Below are 12,828 nucleotides of genomic sequence, written 5' to 3'. Positions count from 1 at the left end.
CGAGGGCATGGTACCATAAATTCCACAAGTTTATGCTTTCTCAAGGCTACAAACGTAGTGAGTTCGATCACTGTCTATATACAAAGAAGGCTAAGGATGGTAGTTGGCTGATCCTTATTTTGTATGTGGATGACATGTTGATTGCTGGCAAGCACTTGGAAGAAATTTCAGCTTTGAAGTCAAAGATGGCAAAACCGTTTGACATGAAAGACATGGGTGAGGCAAGTCATATACTTGGTATGCGCGTTGAGAGAGACAGATCAAAGAAGTTGATTTGGTTATCTCAAACAGAGTATATTGACAAGGTTTTGCAACGTTTCAATATGGAGAAGGGAAAGGCATTGAGTGTTCCATTGCCACCATATGTGAAACTTAGCAAACAAGATTGTCCTGTGTCTGAGGAAGAACAGGCTGAAATGGATAAGATTCCATATGCGTCTGCAGTGGGTAGTTTGATGTATGCAATGATTGCTACTCGCCCAGACATTGCATTTGCAGTGGGAGTAGTAAGTCGATACATGTCAAACCCAGGCAAGAAACATTGGGAGGCAGTGAAAGGAATATTGAGATACCTGAAAGCTACAAAGAGCATGCGTATATGCTATGGGAGTCAGGAGCTAAGTGTAAAGGGTTTTACAGACTCAGATTATGCAGGTGACTTAGACAACCGAAGGTCTACGTCAGGGTATGTCTTTACATTGGCTGGTGGAGCAGTATCATGGCGCTCTAGATTACAAGATTGTGTTACTCAGTCTACTACAGAGGCTGAATATGTTGCAGCATCAGAGGCATGCAAAGAATCAATTTGGCTTAATCGACTAGTAACAGATTTGGGAATCAAAGAAGAGATGCCTGTGTTATATTGTGATAGTCAAAGTGCTATACAATTGCCTCGCAATCCAGTTTATCACTCAAAGACAAAGCATGTGGATGTGAAGTATCATTTCATTAGGGAGATGCTCGAGGAGAAGCAACTTCAGCTTGTCAAAGTTCACACCACAGAAAATCCTGCTGATCTACTTACAAAAGGACTTCCCTCAGAGAGCTTTGCGCATTTTCGCACGCAGTTAGGTGTAGGGTAGTACATCACTTCTCTACATCTCTTGTATATTAGCTTGTATAGTAGCTTCTCTCACACTTAAAGTACCACATTGGACTTTAAGTGGGAGGTTGTTGGGGTATAAAGCCCAATGTGGTCGCCCAGGTAAGTGGGCGGGCCGCCAGGTATGTACACATATTCTTTTGTAAAAACCTAATAAGAACTCACTATGCTCTGCACATTCCAGTAGAGCGAGTTCACCATATCGTCGTGCTCTTCTTCTCGCACTCTCTCTCACGTCGCACTTCCGCTCGTACTCCTTCAGGAGTCAAAAGGCATTTGGAGAAAGGAATTGAGGGGTGCCAAATTGGAGCTGTTTTGACATCGACAATCGAGCACAGTCGGCATGGGAAGTGGAGTTAATTTAATCGTCCGCAACTGAAGTCATACTAAAACGTGGGAAGCCAGGCCAAGTTGGCATTTTTGTTTTAAAAAAAAGAGAAGAATTGAAGCTGTTGAAGGAAGCACTACAGATTGCATGGGAAAAAATGCTATCTGGTGGAGCGAGGGACTGCATGACGAGGGGATCTCCAGTTGCAGAGGGGCATGGGCTGCCTTTGCGCGGCTAAGTAGGGGCTGCCTTCATGGGTTAGCGGGAGCAGCCATTTTTATAAAAAGAAAGCAAGGCCAAGTGAAGAGAGGGGGCGGGTGCTGGTTGCTTATGATCAGAGGAGTCAATCAGGAGGTGCATCGCCTGTGGTCAATGGCATGAGTAGGCAAGCGGTGGCATGTAAAAGTGCCACATCAGCAATATGGAGTTGAAGCCAGATGAGGATGGCCATGGGCCTTGAAGGACTGGGTGTGGAAAGGCTACGAGCACTCCATGCACGTAAGGTTGCAGAAGTTGAAGGGCGGAAATGAGCACGGGCTTGAGGGTCAATGAGAGAGTTCTGAGGCATGCATGCAAAATAAAGTTGGAGCCGAGTTGTAGGGCCACCAGTCCGAGATGCCCGAGAGCCAGGCCGTGAGCTTGGGAAGTTTGTTGTGTCCATAGGAAAAACAAAGAAGTATCAACTGCAGGGGAGAAGAGCAGGGGTCTTCTCAAGGCGTACATACCTGCCGTTTATAGAGGGCGACACTTGCAGGTTTCCCGCGAGTCTCTCTCTCTCCCTCTCTCTCTTGTCTTACTCTCTCCGCCTGCACTCCAGGCTCCAGCCTTTTCCCCCTTAACTGCACCTGCCCCACCGCCCACGCACCGCGCTGACCACGCAAACTCGGCACTCGGCAGTCCTCCACTGCTCCGCACGTGCACTGCGCGCCACGTTGGCCTGCTGCCCTGCTACCGCCTTTCCCGCAAGGCGCCCTGCCAACGCCCGACAGGCAAACGGCCAGGCTGTCCTGCAGTAGGTAGGTCAGTGTAAGTTATTTTATTTATTTATTTATTTATTATTAAAAAAATCCAATGAAAGAACTCAATAAAAAATAAAAAAAGGCTTTTTTAAAAAATCAAATTAAAAAAGGGCTTTAAAAAAATACAAAAAATTCCAAAAAAACAAAACAAGAAAAAAAAACAACAAAAACATTTTCAAAAAAAAAATCACAGTAAAATAGAAAAACATAGAAAATTCACCAAAGAATTAAAAAAAAGAAACCTTCTAGAAAAACATAAAAATTTTCCAAAAAGAGTAAAAAATTCACAATAAAAAAAGAAAAGCATAAAAGAATTCACAAAAGAGAAAAAAAAATTTAAAAGATCTTAGAAAATTCTATAAAAATGAAAAATTGCCAGGAAAAATCACAGAAAAAGGTTTATTAAAAAGACCTCAAAAAATCCATAAAAATTTAGAAAATTCACCCAAAAAAAACAAATACAAAAAAAAAACACATAGAAAAATCATAAAAAATAAAAAACTCACAGATAAATCAAAAGTGATCAGAAAATAATGAAAAATTTTTAAAAATTTCACAGAAAAAAACCAAAATCGTCCCAAAAAAAAAAACTAAAATTCTTAGAAAATTTTTAAAAAAATCAAAACTTTCTATTTTTTTGTAAAAAATCATAAAAAGACAATTTTTTAGAAAATTCAAAATATCACAAATAATTAGAAAAAATAAAAAGGAACTCACCGGAAGTGCCTAAAAAAGACAAAAAAGCCAGAACGAGCTAGCAAAAGCTCAAAAGAGCCAGAAAAAGCCGAGAAAACCCAAAAAAGAAAAATAATCACACGCTAGGCAAACCGCACAAAAGAGAACAAGTCAAAAAGGCAAAGCCGGAACGAATACCGCACACCGTGCAAAGCGGATCAGATCACTCAAAAAAGCAAGCAAAACGGTCAATTCGTAGCAATAGAGCGTCAAATAAATTTCAAAAATTCTGCATGTGAGAATCGAGCAGGTGTAAGTATAACAATGCAAATTAGCTTCCAATCGAACGAACAGAGCCACAACTCACATGTGATTACACATTAGGCTGTTCAAGGCCCAAGTTTTTCATCATTTCAAAAGGTTGCAATTTATTTTGACACAGTCGAGCTAGAGTTAATCAACTCGTGTGAGTCTGAAGAGCAGTCAACTACAAAAGTGCTTTGACACAAGCAGTTTTATCAAGCCGGGCAGAAGAAATTATGCTAAGCACCGTCAAAATCTGCCAATAGACAGTTTTTACAAAACAGGCCGACATGGACTCATCTCGAGCTGAGAGTTCAAGTACAAGAGGACAAGCTAGTAGTAGTACCAACACATGCACAACTGCAACCGACCAGATTTTCCAGCTTTATGGCTACAATGGAGACAAATTTTTATATGCAGATTCAGAAGTCCATAGATATTTGATGAGCAACAAAAGCAACACAGGAGCCTAAATCATGTTGTTGACCGCTGGGTCAACAACACAACATCACTCAAGTTTCGTACCAAAGTCTTATCTTTTGTGAGTTATGAAATGCTACGGATTATGGCTATAAACGTCATTTGTAATGAGTAGTTATTCTAGTTTGAGAAGACGGGGTGCAACGGCACTTCTAGATTGTAAATACAAAGCCATTTGACCCTTTGAACCCCATTTTTGGTTAAACCTAAGGTAGCCTTAGTATATAAGGTACCTAGGTCATTTTGTAAGGGAGACTTTTATCATAATCAAAACTTTAGCTCTGCCATCTACTGTGTGTGAGAGAGAAAGAGAGTGAGCGTGAGCTTTATCCTCTCGCTACGCCCGGCTCGCTCAACACATTGGAGATCCGACTGGACCATTGCTGTAGGCTCGAGGAGAGCTACGCGACAACACGAAGCATTCCACGCGAGACGAAGCGCACACGCCAACGCATCTACGAGCTATTTGTGGTCGTAAGTGTATCAAACGATGTCTGTTTTCTGCGTGCTAGTAGTCTATAGAATCGTGGCGACATAAGCTACGCATAGGTACTAATAAATTTTAGTTTCGGGCACTTTCAAAATTCTGCTCTGTCATTCTTTTAAAATTGAATTTGGACTCATTTTGACCATTCTAAACTGCATTTCACTGTTTTGGCCATAACTTTCACAAACGGTATCGGATCGGAAAAGTTTTTATATCAAAACGTAGACTGAGAGCGGCTCTACGGCAACCATTTAGGTTGAATTTGAAAAAAACGTTGTTTGAGGCCTCAAAATACATCCGCAAGTTAGGGGTGTCTGAAAGTGATAATTTACGAGAATTGTGACGAAACAGTTGCGGTTTTGGACATAGTTTCGACTTTTCCCTAACCAAAGCACTTGAACATAGTGGACTAAGTCTACTTGAACTAAGCAAAAGCTCTTAAGCCCAGAAATCATGTCTACCCTAGATTCAAACGCAGCTTACACAAGCTTGGAGATCCCGACGATAGAGGAATATCCTCCCACAATGGATCTTCCAAACTTGCAATTGATAAAAATCCATCTTGTTGAGAGAGTTTGGATGATTGGTCATGAGAGTGAAGGACTATATAGATACATTGATGACAATGAGGTCAATCTTTATAGGTGCTCAGATCCATACCTAGAAGAGATAACGGATTACAAGCTCTTATATGTCTACACATACGGAGTTGACTGTCAATGGAGATCTATAATTGTCGACAAGTATGGACGAGAATACAGAGTTGTAGAAAGCACAAATCCACAGACTGTACTAGAAAGAGGTGGATATTTGGTCAATGAAGGACCACAAATACCTCCACGAAACACGAGAATTCCTATAGGAATTCCAAGAAGAGAGCCACTAGGATTCCCTTCAAGAGCGATAACGAAAGAAGGATTGGGAGAGTCTCTGGTTAGACTTGTAGACAATCGACGAGTTAGACCATCCCAAGTCCAAAAATGGGTAAACAAAAAATACTCCGGAGATAAAGATCCGAGAGATCACGTAACGGCTTTTAGAAGAGTGATTAGAGTAGAGGAAGTTTTAGATTTTGCGACATAGTTTGCGGGATTTGGATTGACTCTAGAAGATGATGCAGATACATGGTTCGACTTGGTGGAAAAATGGGATTTTGAGACCCTAGATGAGTTGTTTGAGGAGTTTATTGAAGAATTCTTGCCAAAAGGCATTGCTCACAACACGGTCTCGCAAATCCATAGAAATCAGTACGCAAAGCATCATTATGGCTCAAGAGATATGTTAAGCTCTGTCCGAGAGAGGAATTACCTACGCAAGCACGACTGATGCTGATCTTTATCTAGGGAATGAGACATGCGGGCCTTCAGAAGGATCTGCATATGATAAGGAGGATGACGCTAAACGAGTTGATCAAAGAAGCTCTTTATCTAGTGGATAACTATGAGGCATACAAAGAAAAGGACTTAAAGAGTCAAGGAGATGACACATCCTCTCAGCACAGTGTTTCACAGATAAGTGAGTCCATTGCCAAGCCAACGGCACCTATTGATCAAGAAAAGCTTATCGACGACTTGGTCAAGAGGTTGATTCCTCTTGTAAGGTTTGATTCGGGAGAGCCGAAGTGGTATGAAATTGAGAGAAAATGGACGAACCATACGGAGGAAGAGTGCTATTATAGCATGGAAAATGCTAGGGAGAGGTATAGACAACCTGTTCCAGAAGCACCTACTCCACCTAGATACATTACGGGGAATGCTCCAGGACCAGTAGGAGTTTTAAGGCCACAACTTGCCTTAGGACAACAACCTCCGCTGCCAGGTGCTAGAATGCAGGTAAACATGAGATACATACCAATGATGGAAGCATCAAATAAACCAATGCCAGTACCAGCTACAATGTGGTATAGAAACCAAAGTGATTACTACCCTTCGGAGCAACAAAATGTGAGAGAAACACATGGAGTGGTGAGGCCGGTACAACCTCCACCTCCTGGGTTTCAGTCGAAAGAAAGAAGGTATGAAATGGACGAAAGGACATTGTGATTCATTGCAAAAATCGGCTTATTTAGGTCAAAGCTTGCTTATAGCCAAGAGGAAATGCTGAAAGAATCTCCTCAACCAGAGACAGATTGTCACAAAAGTCGTGACAACCACTTGGTCAAACAATGTCCTCATACGGAGATCACTGAAGTAAATGCCCATTGTCTTGAGTGTGGCATCACTCACTTGATCCTCGATTGCCCGAAAAAACCAAACCAAATCAGGAAAAAATCACGACAAATGTATTAGGGATTGTTCATCTCCCTAGTAGCTCAGAAAATGAAAATGTTGTACCAGTTCAAGTAGTTACGAGAGCACAAGCTCAAAAGAAAGCTGATGCGAATCTAGAGACAAAGAACACAGAAAGTGTCACGAGTCCAAAGACAGATGATGGACCAAAGACAGACGCGGGCCTAGTCAGAAAACTAAGAGCAAACGAAATAGTTGGAAAGCTAAAAAGACTAGGATGAAAGCACGCAGGGAACGAGAGCAAAAATCCCTAGCTGAGAAGCTTACCGAAGATGAGGAGAAGATAAAACAACATGAGGAAAAGGAGGCACCTTCTCTTACACAGATGGTTAAACATCTAGAAGAACCATCCACGGATGAGAAACCGAGAAGTGCTAGTTCAAGAGGATCTGTGTTGGCATAGAAGGTTAATGAGACATTAGATGCTCTCTTGAAAGCCTATGATGTGAGGCTCAAAAACAACCAAACCCAAGAACACAGGTGGATGAAATATCCCTATGCGGAACTAGAAAAGCAAAGGTTTGAAATGTGCCAGAAAATGATTCAAACAGCCCAAGCTTTACTAGAACCACCAGTTGCAAAACCTGAGGATGTGATCCGTGTCATGCCTACACAAGTAATCCCACCAAACCAGGAACTAAAAGAGCCAGATTCTAGTCATGAGCACAGACCAAACCTCAAAGACCCAGCATTAGAACCAAGGATAGTACTGAATACCACGGATAACTCTTACGAGGGATTTCACCAAGCTATACCTGAGGATTGTAAAGAGATAGATGGTCTTGACGAATTGTGGAAACAAGTCAGAGAGGCCAATGAAGCCGATGACCTAAGAAGACGAGTAGACAAGACTGGTGATGAATGAAGAGTGTTTCTACCACCAATAGAGGAATTTGAGACTAGATCGCAAATGAATTTAGACGTGCGATCGTATTGGGGCGACAAAGGATCTGTACAATCTATGGATAGTCAACCCCATTCGCTAAGAATACTACCGTCCTACATGGGAGAGTACGAGACCAAGTCAGATGTGGTTGCAGCCCATCACAGAGACTGTCTCCCAACAAGGCCATCGATTCAAAGGGGCTAGTAGATATTCTATCTACCCCAGCCACCTATACAATAATGTTAGCCGAGTTGCTCAGAATAAGACCAATTATGTGGGCTAATGTGGGTAAATGTCTAGAGAAATTTGGTGTAAAAAACCCAATGACTCAAATCGAGGAAGGAATCAAAGAGCTTGAAATGCGTCAACTAAATACTAGGCCAGTGCCATTAAACAAGGTAGGTGAGTATTATGAGGGAGAAGATGGAAACACCACCCTTCCTGTGGAATTCAATAATTTAAAAACCATGGAAATCCTTGACAGTGGAGCTGGTGTGGCCATTGCAACCAAAGAGGTTTGGAAAAAATGGGGAAAACCTGCCTTGATATCCACACGAATGACCCTGCAGCTTGCAGATGGACACAAGGAAAAGCCCCTAGGACTGTTAGAAAAAGTACTTGTTACTTCTTGTGGCATTGAATATGAACACACTTTTGCTGTTGTTGAATTTGGGAAGAAGAACAACTATGACATCATTCTGGGAGGACCATTTATGCGACAATTGAAAATGGTCCAAGATTGGGGTTATGAGCATATATACCTGAGACATATGGAAACCATAACAAAGATAAACTTGAGTGACCATAGCTATAGGGATGTGACGAGAACACCGGTTGAGGAGTTTGATTCCGCCACAGTAGCAGGATCAGAACTTCCACCTTGGTTAGGTAAGCCTAAAGAACTGTGGATCTGTGGTAGCTTGAAACTTGAGGAATGTATCCTAGAGTAGGTTATAGAGGATATGGACTATATCCAGAATCATTTCCTGAAGAAGAGTTAGAGCCTTTTGGATGGGAACACATCTTGGCTACTCTAGACGTGTGCGCCGTGGAGGATGCTCCCACAACAAATTTTTGTGATGAAAATGGCTATGATGTCGTTCCTTATTTTGCAGTGAGTGTAATCCAAGAAAACAAAGAGAACTAGACATCAACAAGCTCTCGAAATAAGGAGCAAACAAAGAAATATGGAGAATCAAGAAAAGATAAAGACGACGAGTTCTATGACTCTGTAGAACACTTCGAGCTTCAAGAAGATCAACGACCCGGGAATCAATGTCATCGCTACACAAATAAAATGCATCAAAAGTGGATTCCAAAGTCCTCGGTGAAGACACAGCCACCACAAGCATCCTCATACATGGCTCTTAATAAGGATGCAAAGACTCAGCTAGGAGGAATACGACCAGAGCAACGAGCTAACAATGCTCTAATCAATGGGCTAGAAAAGTCCTCCAAGAAACTACCACCCACGAGCAAACAGACAGTAACTTTCCACTACCAGCCAAAAAATCAAGGGAAAGTACAAGAAGTCAACCTTGTTGAGGATAGTAGCTATAGTGATGAATCTTACGACATCCCCTATCATCAACTCAGACCATCAGTATCAAAAACCCCTTCAGCAACAACCATGATAGGTCAAAAGAACAGGACAAGAAGTCAAAGCCAAAAAGTTCGACAATTCTGGATACCAAAAAGCCAGATCGGCCAAAAACAGATATGGATCAAGAAGACAAAGATCTCTAATGACAAATCACAAGATCCAACACCAAAACAAAAACAAGGAAAGTGTGCACAAACGGGTAAGAATATCACAAAGTCGCAAGCTTTCACAACTCAAGTTTGGGCTCCAAAGAAGTTGATTCAAGCACAAAAAAGTCAGGAATTCATTTGGATTCCAAAACAACCACAGTATCAACTTTCAAAGCCTGAATCCCATCCCCAATCAAGCGTACAAGGGCTGAAGCAAAGACCACTGTCGACTCACACAACAAAAAGGTGGATCCCAAAGAAGTCTCTTCAAACACAAACGAAGCACGAGCAAGTATGGGTTCCCAAACGAGCGTCAGCCACAAAACAGCCAATAATCGCAAAGAAATGGGTCCCAAAGAAGAACAACAAAACTGTTGTCGGTGCGTCGCCGCTTGAATTCTTACAATTCTTCCTACGATTACAGTACAATTAGAAGAGAGCAAGTCGCTTCAATCAAGCAACGATACAGGAGCTTCAAAGACCATTACATTGCTTAGAATAGGAAGCCTCGCCAACAAATGCCAATAAGCAAATTGCTTATACCCACATCTTGCACAACATAAATCTTTTCCATTCATTGATTGTGTATGCATAATAGGGCTACATTACAAGGCCTGCATAGGCACCACTGTTAATTGCCCAAGCACAACACATACCCTTTGCGATACCCTGTCATAAAAGATGACTCCGAATAGGAAGGGGGGAGGCATTCTGAATACGGACCTAACATTATGACTATTAGAGGGAAATGTTTTGTGAGATGCATTGAATTTTTGCGTTTTATTGTGATAATTTTTTGACGAAAGTTAGAGTATATACCCTCATAGTAGTGTTACAGAGGAGTATGGGGACAAAATCCATATATGAGCCCCTAGGGACATGTGTATAGTGTACATAGCATTTAGATTTCTATTTGAATGATTTTTCTTTTGTTGAGTCTTTCTAAGATTTTCTTTGTTTATTATTAAGAAAAAATAAAAAAATCCATAATCCACATGAAGAAAAGACTGACGAGAGGCTTGAGCACTACAAAGAGAAGAAGGTACAGGAAAACGATGAAACTTCACAAAGTATGTCTTAGCAGCCACTAGAACAGCCGAAGAACTTGTCACAAAGCAGTGTCAATATGCAATCGACAAGTCATACAAGTCAGAGTCGAGTAGCTAAGCCACAAAATGAGTGAGGTGTTAGTCCCAAAGCTTCAAGTAATATTCTCTGTGGTCTAAGCGTCTTAGCTATTCTAGGTACTGCTCAAGCTGGAAGAGTTGAGCATATTTACGTTGTGTCGCTCATGCTGGTATAGGTGAGCAAAAGAGTCGAAGTCTAAGTACTTAAGTCTGGTGAAGTGAAGGAGAAGGTCCAAAAGACACTCATGTACTGAGCACAGTGAGATACGAGTGGAGAAACTTCTACATCAACAATCCTTCTTGGAAAGGTGGAAGCTATTGAGACATCTTTTGATGTCACATGTGCTACATTTATTCCTCGAAACACCCATCATCTCCTTCTTTCACATTGCATGCTTTTGTTGACAAATTTCTCATATGCATATAGAGTGTCCCATAATTGGCACTTTCATCAGGCACTCTTTTTGTGTTTCACCCAAGCACTCACCTTTCATGAACATGTAATTCACGTTCAACTGCTCAACTCCAATAAGAGCGTATACCAAAGGCATTTTTTTTCCCACTGGGTTTTTTCCCTTTGGTCATCCAGGTTTTAGACCCTAATCTAAAGACACCTATCACCATCCTCTTGTACATATTCCTTCTACATCAACAATAAGGAAATGCTACTCAAATCAATTGACAAATGAATTGGAGCACCAATTTTAGATCATAGCATACTTCTCCTCAATGGCAAGTCGAAGAATGGAAAAGCTGCAGACAACACTAACAACATGATTGCACAGAAACAAAGAAGTCCCCAATGAAGAAGAGCCGACATAAAATTAATCAGAGGATCTCAAAAGATGAATGGTTATGATGATAGATGTCTGCTCTATAAATCATAGTTCTTGTTGTGGTTCGACAAAGTTACAAGCAGTTCAACAGATGAAGCCAAAACGACAGCAAAGACCACATCGCCATCGACAATCAGGTCATGTCGGGGACGACATGAACGCGGAAGGGGGGAGTGTTGACCGCTGGGTCAACAACACAACATAACTCAAGTTTCGTACCAAAGTCTTATCTTTTGCGAGTTATGAAATGCTGCGGATTATGGCTATAAACGTCATTTGTAAAGAGTAGTTATTCTAGTTTCAGAAGACGGGGTGCAATGGCACTTCCAGATTGTAAATACAAAGCCATTTGACCCTTTCAACCCCATTTTTGGTTAAACCTAAGGTAGCCTTAGTATATAAGGTACCTAGGTCATTTTGTAAGGGAGACTTTTATCATAATCAAAATTTTAGCGCTGCCGTCTACTGTGTGTGAGAGAGAAAGAGAGTGAGCATGAGCTTTATCCTCTCGCTACGCCCGGCTCGCTTAGCACATTGGAGATTCGACTGCACCATTGTTGTAGGCTCGAGGAGAGCTACGCAACAACGCCAAGCATTCCACGCGAGAAGAAGCGCACATGCCGATGCATCTATGAGCTATTTGTGGCCGTAAGTGTATCAAACGATGTCTGTTTTCTACGTGCTAGTAGTCTACAGAATCGTGGCGACATAAGCTACGCATAGGTACTCATAAATGTTAGTTTCGGTCACTTTCAAAATTCCGCTATGTCATCCTACACGTTTTCCGCAGATGGGTTTAGAGTGAGGGTTTTGAGTGTAGAAGCTTAGGGACAGGTGTATCCTTGTGAGGGGATGGTGTTCCTTAAGTTTCGTATGAATCTGGCATGATTAGGTGAGTTACCTTCCGTATGTGTGTATGTGGCTAGGTGGTTTAGTTGAGAGAAGTGAGGTTCTTGATTGTGGTTTAGTTGGCCTTCCAGAGTGTTGTATGTGTAGGATGGTCTCAGCCTGACAAGCTAAAGAGATTTCCTCCGTGTGCCTATGTGTCATCTGTGTCCTTGATTGACATTATGTTGATCTAGGTAGTGTTTGCATGCACTTCATGGGTGTGTGAGTCGCTCCTCCAATACATGTTGATCTGAGTGAAGCCAGATTTAGAGAACTCCCAAATGTTCACACACTTCAGTGGAGCCAGGTATTGCAAGCTCAAAGATGAAGTGCAGATAGAAGTGCAAAAAATCAACCCAAGTGTAAATCCAGAAATCTACACAAGTCCGCAATGCATACAGTTAGTGCATATGCAATCAGGATCATTGTACATGGACTACAGTGGTCAGATCTATAATCAAGAACGAGAATTGCAAGATCCAACAGATGAACCAATAGAAGCCACTCTGATTGGAGAACCGAGCCAAAGACGGTACAAAGGTCAAGATGGAGCAATCTACAACTTGATGCTCAGTGTTTTAAAAGAAGATACCAACAACTTGGTGAACATAAAGATGCATTGCAAGTTCAAAACCAGCATAAAGATGCACAGGCACC

This window comes from Adiantum capillus-veneris, chromosome 28 (genome assembly GCF_014529385.1).
Source record: "Adiantum capillus-veneris isolate H3 chromosome 28, ASM1452938v2, whole genome shotgun sequence".
Taxonomy (NCBI): Eukaryota; Viridiplantae; Streptophyta; class Polypodiopsida; order Polypodiales; family Pteridaceae; genus Adiantum; species Adiantum capillus-veneris.
Note: the sequence above shows the minus strand (reverse complement) of the source record.